The sequence below is a fragment of the Bubalus bubalis genome, chromosome 10, assembly GCF_019923935.1.
Source record: "Bubalus bubalis isolate 160015118507 breed Murrah chromosome 10, NDDB_SH_1, whole genome shotgun sequence".
NCBI classification, from domain to species: Eukaryota; Metazoa; Chordata; class Mammalia; order Artiodactyla; family Bovidae; genus Bubalus; species Bubalus bubalis.
Window position 1 is genome coordinate 70,401,105 of NC_059166.1, and position 15,028 is coordinate 70,416,132.

The window sequence follows — 15,028 nt, forward strand, 5'->3', positions numbered from 1 at the left end:
CAAGTTCACATTGGTTTTCTCTGGTTTGTGATCGCAGAAGGAAGATTTGTATTGAAGTCAATGATACCTGCTCCCCTATTTATTCATTCTCCGCCTTCCACTCCTAATGAGCTAAATAGTGAGCACCTGGCTGATTGTAGCACCAACAGACTCTTCACTACTGACCTGTTATTTGTTTTCAACATACTCCATGAGGTTCACAGTTCACATTGTGAATGTCACATGTGAGTGTTTTAAGGATAAATAACTTTTTATATGTACTACACATACAGCTGTTCAATTCAAATCACTAACAGGAACAGGCTGAAGTAAGTGATAAGTAGACAAGAAACTCAGAACTCTGTCATATGAACAGCTCATCAGTGGAAAAACAGCAAAGTTGCTCAGGAATGGGGGTATTTCCCCTTACAGGTTCCTCATCAATATAGGCAGAAGTAAAGAGGTTGTGAGTTTGAGTGGGAAATAGGACCCAGTGTAAGAGACAAGCTCAACTTTTCTGCCCTTGAGATTCCAGATAATCAACAGATTTAATCCCTCAAACAAAGGCAGACAAATTTGGTTAATCCAGGTTGGTGAATTATTGCAGATCTAGCTGCTTCTGTTGGCAAGCAATCACTGAAGGGTTTTTTCAAAGTTTACTTATAGAAAGAGATAACAGAACTATTGAAAACAAACAGGTAAAAATCTTCTCTGTTATGATTACAAAAGACAGTAAAACAGATATCTTACTGAGAAAGATAATAATTATACTTATGACTACTATATAGAATCCTAGTTGGTTAGATTGACCAGCATTGTTTAGCTCTTTGAATCCATTCAATTTGTCCTCAAATATTGTAGAAATAAATGTATATAATTCTTTAAATGTATAAAGTGGAAAATGAGAGTTGGGAACAAGAATAAAATTGAAACATAAACATTCATGTGCTGATAGACTACTATCCATTTTTATCAAAGGAAAACTGATCATGTAGCAACTCAATGCTTTAGGAGAAGTGTAGAGAGAACTTGGGTCAGTTATACTTACAATTCTATTCTCAGGTATAATTTATCTGAAATAGTCTCAGTTGCCTGGCCATTGATCAAAGTTACTTTTCATTTGTTTATACATTCTTTCCTTTCTTGGTTAAAAGGCATATTAAACTGTGCCTACACTATATTTGTCGGAGAAGGCAATGGCACCCCACTCCAGTACTCTTGCATGGAAAATCCCGTGGACGGAGGAGCCTGCTAGGCTGCAGTCCATGGGGTCGCTAAGAGTCGGACATGACTGAGCTACTTCACTTTCACTTTTCACTTTCATGCACTGGAGAAGGAAATGGCAACCTACTCCAGTGTTCTTGCCTGGAGAATCCCAGGGACGGGGGAGCCTGATGGGCTGCCATCTATGGGGTCGCACAGAGTTGGACACAACTGAAGTGACTTAGCAGCAGCAGCATGCTATATTTGTATTCAATAAATACTTAAGTGTCTTCTATGTCTCTAGCATAGGCGCTGGAGAAACAAAAGTGAACAAAACAGAAAAATAAATCCATCTCTCATGAGGCTTACAGTCTAATGGAGGAGGCCAATAATTACAGAAAATGTATGTTTTATAATATATTAGAAGGTATTAAGAAGGTTGTAAAGAATAAAGAGGCAAAGAGGGAGATAAAAAGTTCCAGAGTTGGTAAGGCAAGTTGGTCGTTCAAGGGCTTGCTGAGAAGATGAGACATTTGAACAAAGATTTTAAAAAGGTGAGGGAGAGGAGCCTGTGGATATGGGAGGAAAGACTGATCCAGTTACAAAGGCTTGACGAGGGAGACTTCCCTGGCAGCCTAGTGGTTAAGACTTCGCCTTGCAGTGCATGTAGTCTGATCCTTGCTTGGGGAACTAAGATCCCACATGATTTGTGGTCAAAAAACCAAAACATAAAACAGAAGCAATAAAGACTTAAAAAAAAAAAGTTGAATAGAGAGCATCCAGAATAGCAAAGAGTAGCATTTGGAGTAAAGGGAGCAAGGAGGGGGGCAGTAAGAGATGAATTAGAGAAATGACTGGGGACCATATATGAGGGCCTTGTAGATCATTGTAAGGACTTTGACTTTAAATGAGAAGTTATTGAAAGGTTGTGAATAGTAAGAGTGATATATATCTTAATTTACATTTTTTAGATCACTTCATTGCTTTTTCATGTTCTTTTTCAAAAGCTTTTATTGGCGTATAGTTGGTTTACAATGTTGTGTTACCTGATTTAAGTTTTTAAAGGGTCAGTTTGTTTCTGTGTTGAGAGTAGATCGGAAGAGAGTTAGTAGTCATTACAATAATTTAGGCAAGACGATGGTGGCTCTGGGGAGTCTAGTAGTAGCAGAGAAAGTCAGAAGCAGTCAAGTTTTAGATGTATTTAAAAACCACAGCAAACAGAAGTTGCTGACTTACTTAGAAAAATTGCCAGCTCTAAAATTCAAATTTTTTTCTTTTTTCAATTTCTATTACAGCTACACTAAGGATGTGGGTATAGATTCAGGAAGTCAAATTATTTGGCTATAGAACCTATATTTTGAAATAGGTAAATGTTCAAGAAAAACTACATAATATTTCTCTATATTTTGTACTATCACTATTTTTCCTAAAATAGTCGATAAAATGAGATAAAAGGTAAAACACAGTTTGTATTTTTCTCTTACTAAGTATGTGGTAAATATTATTTTTAATGAGGTGTGGCTGAAACATTTATTTTGAGCTTCATGGTTCTGTCTTGGTGTTTACCTAACAATAGCATAATATGTCCATCTTGGAAAATGCAAAAGATCAAACATTTGGCTTCAAAGACAGTAAAGGGCAAACAGGAAAAGAACAATCATTGACAGTTTTCAACTTTTGAACTCTGTCACTCTCTCTTACTTGGTGTGTTTCCACACTTCACTTTCATGCTTAGTTTAAAACTACTAGAACTTGCTTTAGTAAACAAGAGATGATAAAAGCATTTTCTTTTGATTATGAAGTAAACCAAAAATTTAAACTCCACTTAAGAAAATAATCTTCCAGGAGATACAAGAAAAACAAAATACTTATGAGTTACAGTTTCAACGAATGATAGAATGCTAGCAAGAGAGGTGTCTGATGACTTCCTAGTTCAAGTACTAGGAAGATCAGGGAGAGAATTTTATGTGAGCAACTAGAGCCTGGAGAATCCCAGGGACGGGGGAGCCTGGTGGGCTGCCATCTATGGGGTCACACAGAGTCGGACACGACTGAAGTGACTTAGCAGCAGCAGCAGCAGAGGAAGAGAAAAAATAAAATCTCCAGGTCAATGCTTCCCAAACTTTCTTAAGATGTTAATAGTTGTCCTTTGATAAAAGGATTTTTATTTAATTAAATGGGAAACTTTGAGTTAGACTAAGTAGGCATCAGTTCAGTTCAGTTCAGTTGCTCAGTCGTGTCCGACTCTTTGCGACCCCATGAATCGCAGCACCCCAGGCCTCCCTGTCCATCACCAACTCCTGGAGTTCACTCAGACACACAACCATCGATGCCATCCAGCCATCTCATCCTCTGTCGTCCCCTTCTCCTCTTGCCCCCAATCCCTCCCAGCATCAGAGTCTTTTCCAATAAGTCAACTCTTCCCATGAGGTGGCCAAAGTACAGGAGTTTCAGCTTTAGCATCATTCCTTCCAAAGAAATCCCAGGGCTGATCTCCTTCAGAATGGACTGGTTGGATCTCCTTGCAGTCCAAGGAACTCTCAAGAGTCTTCTCCAACACCACAGTTCAAAAGCATCATTCTTCTGCACTCAGCTTTCTTCACAGTCCAACTCTCACATCCATACATGGCCACTGGAAAAACTATAGCCTTGACTAGACAGACCTTTGTTGGCAAAGTAATGTCTCTGCTTTTGAATATGCTATCTAGGTTGGTCATAACTTTTCTTCCAAGGAGTAAGCGTCTTTTAATTTCATGGCTGCAATCACCATCTGCAGTGATTTTGGAGCCCCCAAAAATAAAGTCTGACACTGTTTCCACTGTTTCCCCATCTATTTCCTATGAAGTGGTGGGACTGCTTCGTTTTCTGAATGTTGAGCTTTAAGCCAACTTTTTCACTCTCCACTTTCACTTTCATCATGAGGCTTTTGAGTTCCTCTTCACTTTCTGCCATAAGGGTGGTGTCATCTGCATATCTGAGGTTATTGATATTTCTCCCGGCAATCTTGATTCCAGCTTGTGCTTCCTCCAGCCCAGCGTTTCTCATGATGTACTCTGCATATAAGTTAAATAAACAGGGTGACAATATACAGCCTTGATGCACTCCTTTTCCTATTTGGAACCAGTCTGTTGTTCTATGTCCAGTTCTAACTGTTTCTTCCTGACCTGCATACAAATTTCTCAAGAGGCAGGTCAGGTGGTCTGGTATTCCCATCTCTTTCAGAATTTTCCACAGTTTCTTGTGATCCACACAGTCAAAGGCTTTGGCATAGTCAGTAAAGCAGAAATAGATGTTTTTCTGGAACTCTCTTGCTTTTTCCATGATCCAGCGGATGTTGGCAATTTGATCTCTGGTTCCTCTGCCTTTTCTAAAACCAGCTTGAACATCAAGAAGTTCATAGTTCACATATTGCTGAAGCCTGGCTTGGAGAATTTTGAGCATTACTTTACTAGCTTGTGAGATGAGCGCAATTGTGCGGTAGTTTGAGCATTCTTTGGCATTGCCTTTCTTTGGGATTGGAAAGAAAACTGACCTTCTCCAGTCCTGTGGCCACTGCTGAGTTTTCCAAATTTGCTGGCATATTGAGTGGAGCGCTTTCACAGCATCATCTTTCAGGATTTGAAATAGCTCAACTGGAATTCCATCACCTCCACTAGCTTTGTTCGTAGTGATGCTTTCTAAGGCCCACTTGACTTCACATTCCACGATATCTGGCTCTAGGTCAGTGATCACACCATCGTGATTATCTGGGTCGTGAAGATCTTTTTTGTACAGTTCTTCTGTGTATTCTTGCCATCTCTTCTTAATATCTTCTGCTTCTGTTAGGTCCCTACCATTTCTGTCCTTTATCGAGCCCATCTTTGCATGAAATGTTCCCTTGGTATCTCTAATTTTCTTGAAGAGATCTCTAGTCTTTCCCATTCTGTTGTTTTCCTCTATTTCTTTGCATTGATCGCTGAAGAAGGCTTTCTTATCTCTTCTTGCTATTCTTTGGAACTCTGCATTCAGATGCTTATATCTTTCCTTTTCTCCTCCCTTGCCCCAGCCAAGGTCTCTGATTTCTCAGCCTTTACCCTAGAGAGGTACAGACACACGGAGATATCATTTATAAAACGCACCTGCTAAGTACTTTGTCCATTTGAAAATAGGATTGTATTTTTTCTTAAGGTTTCTTTATAAATTCTGCTACATATATGAATTAAAATTATTTTATAACACTCTATATCTTGTCTTCTCAAACCTCTCTCCATTGTTAGTTCCTAGAATATTGGAGAAAAATAATGTCCCATTTAGGTTAGAATGACAAGTTCAAGAAAACAGCTTCATGGGTAAGTCAGGAAAAGATGGTTCTTTTGTTGCTAAACTGAAGTTTCCATAGATGCCAACTTCAAAAATGAAGTCTCATTTTCCATAAATGCCACAATGAGACTGAAGCTGCAGATTTATTTGAATGCTGTAGTTTGGCACTGGGTTAGATATTTGCTGGTTTCACTTCATCTTTAGGATATTTAGTCAGAATTGACTCCTAGGATAAAACATAGACCATCAGTTGTCAATGCAGGAGATGTAAGAGACACAGGTTCAATCCCTGGGTGGGGAAGAAGGGATCTTCTTCACTATTTTTGCCTGGAAAATCCCATGAACAGAGGAGCCTGGAGGGCAATAGTCCATAGTGTCAAAAAGAGTGGAAAAGTCGGACACAACTGAAGCAACTTAGCACACACACAGGCTTGCAAGCAAAACATAAGAATCAATGAAAGCAGAGATGAAATTCTGTCTCCACCATCTAATAGTTGATTGAAACTAGCTAAGTAACTTAATTCCTCAGTTCTCTTATCTGTAAACAGAGCTAATAATATCGACCTAATACCAGAGCACCTGACTTGCCTCTTGAGAAACCCATATGCAGGTCAGGAAGCAACAGTTAGAACTGGACATGGAACAACAGACTGGTTCCAAATAGGATAAGGAGTACGTCAAGGCTGTATATTGTCACCCTGCTTATTTAACTTATATGCAGAGTACATCATGAGAAACGCTGGGCTGGAGGAAGCACAAGCTGGAATCAAGATTGCCGGGAGAAATATCAATAACCTCAGATATGCAGATGACACCACCCTTATGGCAGAAAGTGAAGAGGAACTCAAAAGCCTCTTGATGAAAGTGAAAGTGGAGAGTGAAAAAGTTGGCTTAAAGCTCAACATTCAGAAACGAAGGTCATGGCATCAGGTCCCATCACTTCCTAGGAAATAGATGGGGAAACAGTGTCAGACTTTATTTTTGGGGGCTCCAAAATCACTGCAGATGGTGATTGCAGCCATGAAATTAAAAGACGCTTACTCCTTGGAAGAAAAGTTATGACCAACCTAGATAGCATATTCAAAAGCAGAGACATTACTTTGCCAATAAAGGTTCATCTAGTCAAGGCTATAGTTTTTCCTGTGGTCATGTATGGATGTGAAAGTTGGACTGTGAAGAAGGCTGAGCGCCGAAGAATTGATGCTTTTGAACTGTGGTGGTGGAGAAGACTCTTGAGAGTCCCTTGAGCTGCAAGGAGATCCAACCAGTCCATTCTGAAGGAGATCAGCCCTGAGATTTCTTTGGAGGGAATGATACTGAAGCTGAAATTCCAGTACTTTGGTCACCTCATGTGAAGAGTTGACTCATTGGAAAAGACTCTGATGCTGGGAGGGATTGGGGGCAGGAGGAGAAGGGGACGACAGAGGATGAGATGGCTGGATGGCATCACTGACTCGATGGACGTGAGTCTGAGTGAACTCCGGGAGTTGGTGATGGACAGGGAGGCCTGGCGTGCTGCGATTCATGGGGTCGCAGAGTCGGACACGACTGCTCGACTGAACTGAAATGAACTGAGGGTTGCTATGAGAATTTGTTGTTGTTGTTGTTCACTCGCTCAGTTGTTTCTGATTCTTTGCAACCTCATGGACTGCAGCATGCCAGGCTTCCCTGTCCTTCACCATCTCCCAGAGCTTGCTCAAACTCATGTCCATTGAGTCAGTGATGCCATCCAACCATTTCCTCTGTCGTCCCCTTCTCCCCCTGCCTTCAATTTTTCCAAGCATCAGGGTCTTTTCTAATGAGTCAGCTCTTCACATCAGGTGGCCAAAGTATTGGAGCTTCAGCTCCAGCATCAGTCTTTCCAATGAATATTCAGGACTGATTTCCTTTAGGACTGATCTCCTTGCAGTCCAAGGGACTCTGAAGAGTCTTCTCCAACACCACAATTCAAAAGCATCAATTCTTCAACACTCAGCCTTCTTACCAAATCTGAAGAGCACCTAATTTAGCACCTGGCACTTGTAGTTGCTGCTGCTGCTGCTGCTAAGTCACTACAGTCGTGTCCGACTCTGTGCGACCCCATAGATGGTAGCCCACCAGGGTCCCCGGTCCCTGGGATTCTCCAGGCAAGAACACTGGAGTGGGTTGCCATTTCCTTTTCCAGTGCATGAAAGTGAAAAGTGAAAGTGAAGTCTCTCAGTCGTGTCCGACTCTTAGCGACCCCATGGACTGCAGCCCACCAGGCTCCTCCATCCGTGGAATTTTCCAGGCAAGAGTACTGGAGTGGGGTGCCATTGCCTTCTCCACCTGTAGTTGCTAAATAGCTACTATTAGTGAAAAAGTAGAGTCAGACTCTATCGTAGTATTTTTGACATGTGGATCAGACACAGGCACTTATTCTTTATTTCTATTTTGTAATCCACTCTCAAAGTACTGGGTCAAAATTGAGATGAGACATTGATTTAAAGTCCACTAAGCAGCCCAGAGGCAAGAGACTGACCTTCCAGTGACTGTACCTTCCTCCTGGAGCTCTAGAGCTCATATTCTAAGCTGAACCCAATCTTTTTTTTTTTGTTGTTATTTTGAATACTTAAAAAAAAGTTATTTGTAAATTTTGAAAAAAAATTTCCTTTAATAAGAGATTTTGTAATACAGTAGAGAAGTTCTTTATTCGTAGGCTTTTTTTTTTTTTTTTTATTTTAAAGTCAGGAACAAGGCTTGTGACATCCTAGAAAAATATTGTTCAATAGCCCCACCTACTGGTAACTCTAAGTAATAGTATTCAATTAGTGAAAACTGAAAATTCTTACTTTTAAAGATATAAAGTACTACTTCTACTAATAATGATTAACATATACTGAGCACTTTAAGGTCATGGAGAACTTATCAAGAATTTTATGAAAGGGCAAATGACAGAATAATAAACTATTTTTTTGATTGAGTCAATATAACCTAAGGAAGAAATAATAATTTTCAACCTTATCATTAGGCAAGAGGACAAATCACAGACTCAATCCAAAGCAGAATTTTGGGTCCACATCATCTTAGGTGTACAAAATCACACAGCCTCCTAAATGACCTCTCGGCCTCCAGTTTTTTCCCCAGGTGTATCCATGCTGTACTGTGACATGTATTTTCTCATACAGATTAAAAACAAAGGAAAAAAGCTTCTGGATAGACACTTTCAGCAGCAGCAGCATTCCATCCTGATTAGAATAAGAGCTCATAGACTGGGGGAAATGGGAGATAGGGAAAGATTGTGATGCAGATAATGAGACCCTGGAACTTAGCCTGAGCCTGGTGCTGTAAGGGGATGATACATTTTGGAATTGGGGAAGAGAGGGAGTATATTTTACAAGTGAGAGAAATGTAAGTAATCTGTGGTCACAGAATGGAGTGTAGTGCTTGTCATACATTTTTTGACACTTGTCACCAAGAGATGGTATGTGAGATCCATGGCCCCTCTCCTTGAATCCTGGCTGGTTCTAGAATTTCTTTGATTGATACAATATCACAAAAGTGACACAATGCAAATTTCCAGGCCCAAGTCTTTAGAAATGGGCACTTCTTGATTCTTGGAATAGTCTGGGAGCTCTGAGGCTCCATGTAAGAATCCCACACCAATATTACCCTATATGTATAATTGTTCTTTTCATGGTGATTCTATGGTTCCATACAAGCACCAGATTTCTTAACAAAGAGTTTTAGTGTTATCTGTTGAATATCTAGTTTGAAATGCATTATTAATTATCTTTCTTTAGTTCACACTTTATATTGGAGCCAGTGCATTATGTTGATTAAATATGTGTGTACTTATCTCTGAACTTCTCTAGTAAAGTGAGTATTACAAAATATTTCCTATAACACTGGGATGTGGAGGTGTGGGTTCATAGGGCTGACAGCCACTGGTGCAAGTGCGAACAACACAGACCCTGTGCTGGTAGGAGGTCTAGCAAGCTTGCTATTGTACTGATAAAACTGTGAACCTTTAAATCAAGCCAGGCTGGATTCAATCCTGATTCCTCATTTACTAACCATAAGACCTCAGGCAAGTAACTTAAATTCTTTGAATATCAGTTTTTTCATCTGTAAAAAAACTCATGTTTTCCTCTATCTCATAGGATCAGTGAGGATAAAACCATGTAACAAAGTACTTAACACAGTGGTCACCACATTCGTGTTAGGTATGCATGTGTGTGTGCTAAGTTGCTTCATTGGGTCTGACTCTTCGCTACTCTATGCACTGTAGCCCCCCAGCATCCTCAGTCCATGGGATTCTCTAGGCAAGGATACTGGAGTGGGTTGCTGTGTCCTCCTCCAGGGAATCTTCCCGACCCAGGGATTGAATCCAGCTTTCCTGTGTCTTCTGCATCTCAGGTGGATTCTTCACCACTGAGCCACAAGGGAAGCCCTGGTATGCAATGTAGTATTATTAAAACTCTCAAAGTTTATTAATCCCTATAATGAATATTGAATACCAATTATAAGCAAAGTGCTATATACTGTTAATGATACAGATATTGACAAAGGTTTTGTATTTATTCTTTCATTACCAAGGAACATGTGGCTATTGTATTATTGTACAATATTGCCACAATATTATGGATACACAATATTGTATCCACTCTGGCTTAAAGGATTCAGTGTGCTGTCCTTCTACTGTGTGTTTTTTTCCAAGTACAAACAATTCTACCCCTTTCAGTTTTTCCTAGTTATTTCTTCTGGGTCTTGAATTTGCATTCAAATATATCAAAATCTTAGTTTGGGGATTTTTTTGAATTTCCTTTTCTCTCATTCTCCATAGTCTCATTAATATCTCTTATTTCCCTGCTGGACATCAGGACTACACACAGGTGAATGTGAGGTTCAGCTCTCTATGTCATCAGTCTGTGTACAGAAGAGATCATTCTGTTGTGGGAGGCTAGGCAGCCTGCTTCCTCAGCAAGTCTGGGCGTGTCCTCTTAAGGCAAGAATCAAAGTGCATCCCTGAGAAGGAGGGAGCCTTGCTTCCTACAAAAGGGTAGGGTTTTTCACAAAGCTACCCCTACAGAGAGGGCTTCATGCCTGCTGCTCATAGAATGAAGCAGGGAAAACATCATATCCTTCCATTCTCTGGCACAATGAATCTGAAAACATCAGAATGTCATGAATTTGAAAAAAATGACTTCACAATCTTAACTTTTAAGTTAAACTCAGGATTACATTATCCAGGACATGTATTCATATCCCTACAAATTTTCATTTTCTAGCTTAAAAATTTGGGCTCATTCCCATCAAAGTGGATGATAAAATAATTGAAAGTCTAACATATGCCTGCTGTTGGCACCATGGAATTACTTTTTCACTCTATAGGCTTGTAATTATCAACATACCGGAACAGGGTCAAAACAGAAATCATCCTTACTATGACCCTGACTCTACTCAAGTCCATCTTTTTATCTTAATCACTTCCTGTCTCAACTATTGGTATTTCTTTTTTTATTTATGGTCTTATTTGATCCTTTTATTTCTAACTAAGTGAATGCTGAAGGCAGCTGGTAATTCATAGATTATTTAATGGAAACTCTTTGCAGGAGAATTTTCCATTAGTTTAATTCTCCTTTCATGATCCTCCACCAAGTCATATAATGACCTTGACAATTTGCCTAGAATCTCTGGAGGGACCAATTGACTTTTATGTCTCCTATGTCTCCCTTCAGAATTAACTCATGGTTAGAAACAGATAGTCAACCACCTATTTAGTAGTTACAGTAGCTATGCTGTGAGGATGAAGTGGCTCTTTATTCTGTTCATAAAAGTGAAGCTTATTTCACATTTACTCTAAGTTTGTGACTAGGTTTAATATACACTTTGCTTTTATGTCAGATTTTATGTTGCCTTACTCATTAATGAATTAAGTTTCTAGAGATGTGAACAAACAGAAATTACAGATAGATCAACCTAAGATGTGTAATGGTATATAATTATTTGTTTTCCATGTTAGTGTAAATGTTACTGTAGTGTACTTTACTACTGTGCCATTTAATTTTTTAAGTTGTATTATTTTCAAAGTGGTAGATTTTCTAATTTACTTTTATGCATACAATTTATGTTGAAAGACATGTTGTTAAAATTCAACATAGTTGACTTACCGTGTATATGGATACACATTTTTAGTACTACAGATTTTAGGAAAATGATCCATAAGTCTTTGTATTTGAAACATTAATCACTTGATGTTTTTAGCTGTTTTGATTTTATAAAGCTAATATCAAAGCCACTTTTTTGCTTCTCTTTCTCCTATTAACTCCTTCTCCCCTTCACCTTTATTTATTTTTTTTAACCTGAAATGCATGATTCTTTTTTTGTTTGTTTGCCAACATGATTAGCAGTTTTCATCCAAGGATAAAAATCAGTTCTATCACCTTTATATGTATCTTGCATTTTTAATGTTATAGTTTATACTTCTTTATTTTATGTAGAATAGTAAAAATTCTCTTGAAATTTCACTTCACATCATCTGTGCATGTGTGCATGGACTCCTCTGTCCATGGGATTCTCCAGGCAAGAATACTAGAGTGGGTTTCCATTTTCTCCTCCAGGGGATCTTCTTGACCCAGGGATCAAACCTGTGTCTCTTACATCTCCTGCATTGGCAGGTGGGTTGTTTACCGTTAGTGCCACCTAGGAAACCCTCACATCATCTATATATGGCTTAGCAAAAAGATAACATATGTAACATGCTTTCTGATACAATAATTTTTTCTGTCTTTTATTTAAATATTAAAAAAAAATTTACAATGTTGTGTTGGTTTCTGCCATACAACAAAGCAAATCAGCCTTGATTATACATACATCTCCTCCCTCCTTAGCTTCCCTCCTTTCCCCACATCCCATCCCTCCAGGTCATCACAGAGAACCAGATTGGGCTTCCTATGCTACACAGCAACATCTCCAGTTTTCCAGCTTTCCAGCTTACATCTGATAATGTATATATATATATAGATAGATAGATAGATGCTATTTTCTCCATTCGTCCCACTCTCTCCCTCCCTGTGTCCACAAATCCATTGTCTACATGTGTGTCTCCATTCCTTCCCTGCAAATAGATTGATCAGTACCATCTTTCTAGATTTCATATATATGTGTTAGTATACTATATTTGGAGAAGGCAATGGCACCCCACTCCAGCTCTTGCCTGGAAAATCCCATGGACGGAGGAGCCTGGTAGGCTGCAGTCCATGGGGTTGTGAAGAGTCTGACACGACTGAGCAACTTCACTTTCACTTTTCACTTTCATGCACTGGAGAAGGAAATGGCAACCCACTCCAGTGTTCTTGCCTGGAGAATCCCAGGGACAGGGGAGCCTCGTGGGCTGCCGTCTATGGGGTCACACAGAGTCGGACACAACTGAAGCAGCTTAGAAGCGTACTATATTTGTTTTTCTCTTTCTGATTTACTTCACTCTTTATAACAAGCTCTAGGTTCATCCACCTCATTAGAATGGACTCAAATTCATTCTTTTTTATGGCTGAGTAATGTTCTATTATATATATGTACCATATCTTCTTTATCCATTCATCTGTTGACAGACATCTTTGTTGCTTCCATGTTCTGGCTATGGTAAACAATGCTATTATAAACATTGAGGTACATGTGTCTTCTTTGATTATGGTTTTCTCAGGGTATATGCCTAGTGGTAGGGTTGCTGGGTCATATGGTTGATTTATTCCTAGGTTTTTTTTTAAAGGAATCTCCATACTCTTCTCCATAATGGCTGTATCAGTTTACATTCCCACCAACAGTGTAGGAGGGTTCCCTTTCCTCCACATCCTCTCCAGCATTTATTGTTTGTAGATTTTTTTGATGATGGCCTTTCTGACTGGTATGAGATGATACATCATTGTAGTTTTGATTTGCATTTCTCTAATAATTAGTGATGTTGAGTGTCTTTTTATATGTTCATTAGTCACCTGTATGTCTTCTTTGGAGAGATGTCTGTTTAGGTCTTCCGCCCATTTTGTGATTGGGCTGTTGTTTTCCTAATATTGAGCTGTATGAGCTGCTTATAAATTCTAGAGATTAATCCTTTGTCAGTTGTTTCATTTGCAATTATTTTCTCACATTCTGAGGGCTTTTAATTTTGTTTATTATTTCCTTGACTTCCTACTTTTGCATTCCAGTTCCCTGTAATGAAAAGGACATCTTTTGGGGGTATAAGTTCTAGAAGGTCTTGTAGGTCTTCATAGAACCGTTCAACTTCAGCTTCTTCAGCATTACTGATCAGGGCATAGACTTGGATTACCGTGATATTGAATGGTTTGCCTTGGAAATGAACAAAGATTGTTCTGTAGTTTTTGAGATTGCATCCAAGTACTGCATTTCAGACTCTTTTGTTGACTACGATGGCTAATCCATTTCTTCTAAGGGATTCTTGCCCACAGTAGTAGATATAATGGTCATCTGAATTAAATTCACCTATTCCAGTACATTTTAGTTCACTGATTCCTAAAATGTCGACATTCACTCTTGCCATCTCCTGTTTGACCACTTCCAATTTGCCTTGATCTGTGGACCTAACATTCCAGGTTCCTATACAATATTGCTCTTTACAGCATCGGACTTTACTTCTATCACCAGTCACATCCACAACTGAGTGTTGTTTTTGCTTTGGCTCCATCTCTTCATTCTTTCTGGAGTTATTTCTCCACTGATCTCCAGTAGCATATTGGACACCTACTGACCTGGTGAGATCATCTTTCAGTGTCCTATCTTTTTGCCTTTTCATACTCTTCATGGGGTTCTCAAGGTAAGAATACTGAAGTGGTTTGCCATTCCCTTCTCCAGTGGACCACATTCTGTCACCCTCTCCACCATGACCCGCCCATCTTGGGTGGCCCCACACAGCATGGCTCATAGTTTCATTGAGTTAGTTAAAGCTGTGGTCCATGTGGTCAGATTGGTTAGTCTTCTGTGATTGTGGTTTTTAGTCTGTCTGCCAGATGTTCAAGCTGGTTTTAGAAAAGGTAGAGGAACCAGAGCTCAAATTGCCAACATCCACTGGATCATGGAAAAAGCAAGAGAGTTCCAGAAAAGCATCTATTTCTGCTTTACTGACTATGCCAAAGCCTTTGAGTGTGTGGATCCCAACAAACTGTGGAAAATTCTGAAAGAGATGGGAATACCAGACCACCTGACCTGTCTCTTGAGAAACCTACATGCAGGTCAAGAAGCAACAGTTAGAACTGGACATGGAACTGGTTCCAAATAGGAAAAGGAGTACATCAAGGCTGTATATTGTCACCTTGCTTATTTAACTTATATGCAGAGTACATCATGAGAAACACTGGGTTGGAGGAAGCACAAGCTGGAATCAAGATTGCCGGCAGAAATATCAATAACCTCAGATATGCAGATGACACCACCCTTATGGCAGAACGTGAAGAGGAACTAAAAAGCCTCTTGATGAAAGTGAAAGAGGAGAGTGAAAAAGTTGGCTTAAAGCTCAACATTAAAAAAACGAAGATCATGACATCTGGTCCCATCACTTCATGGGAAATAGATGGGG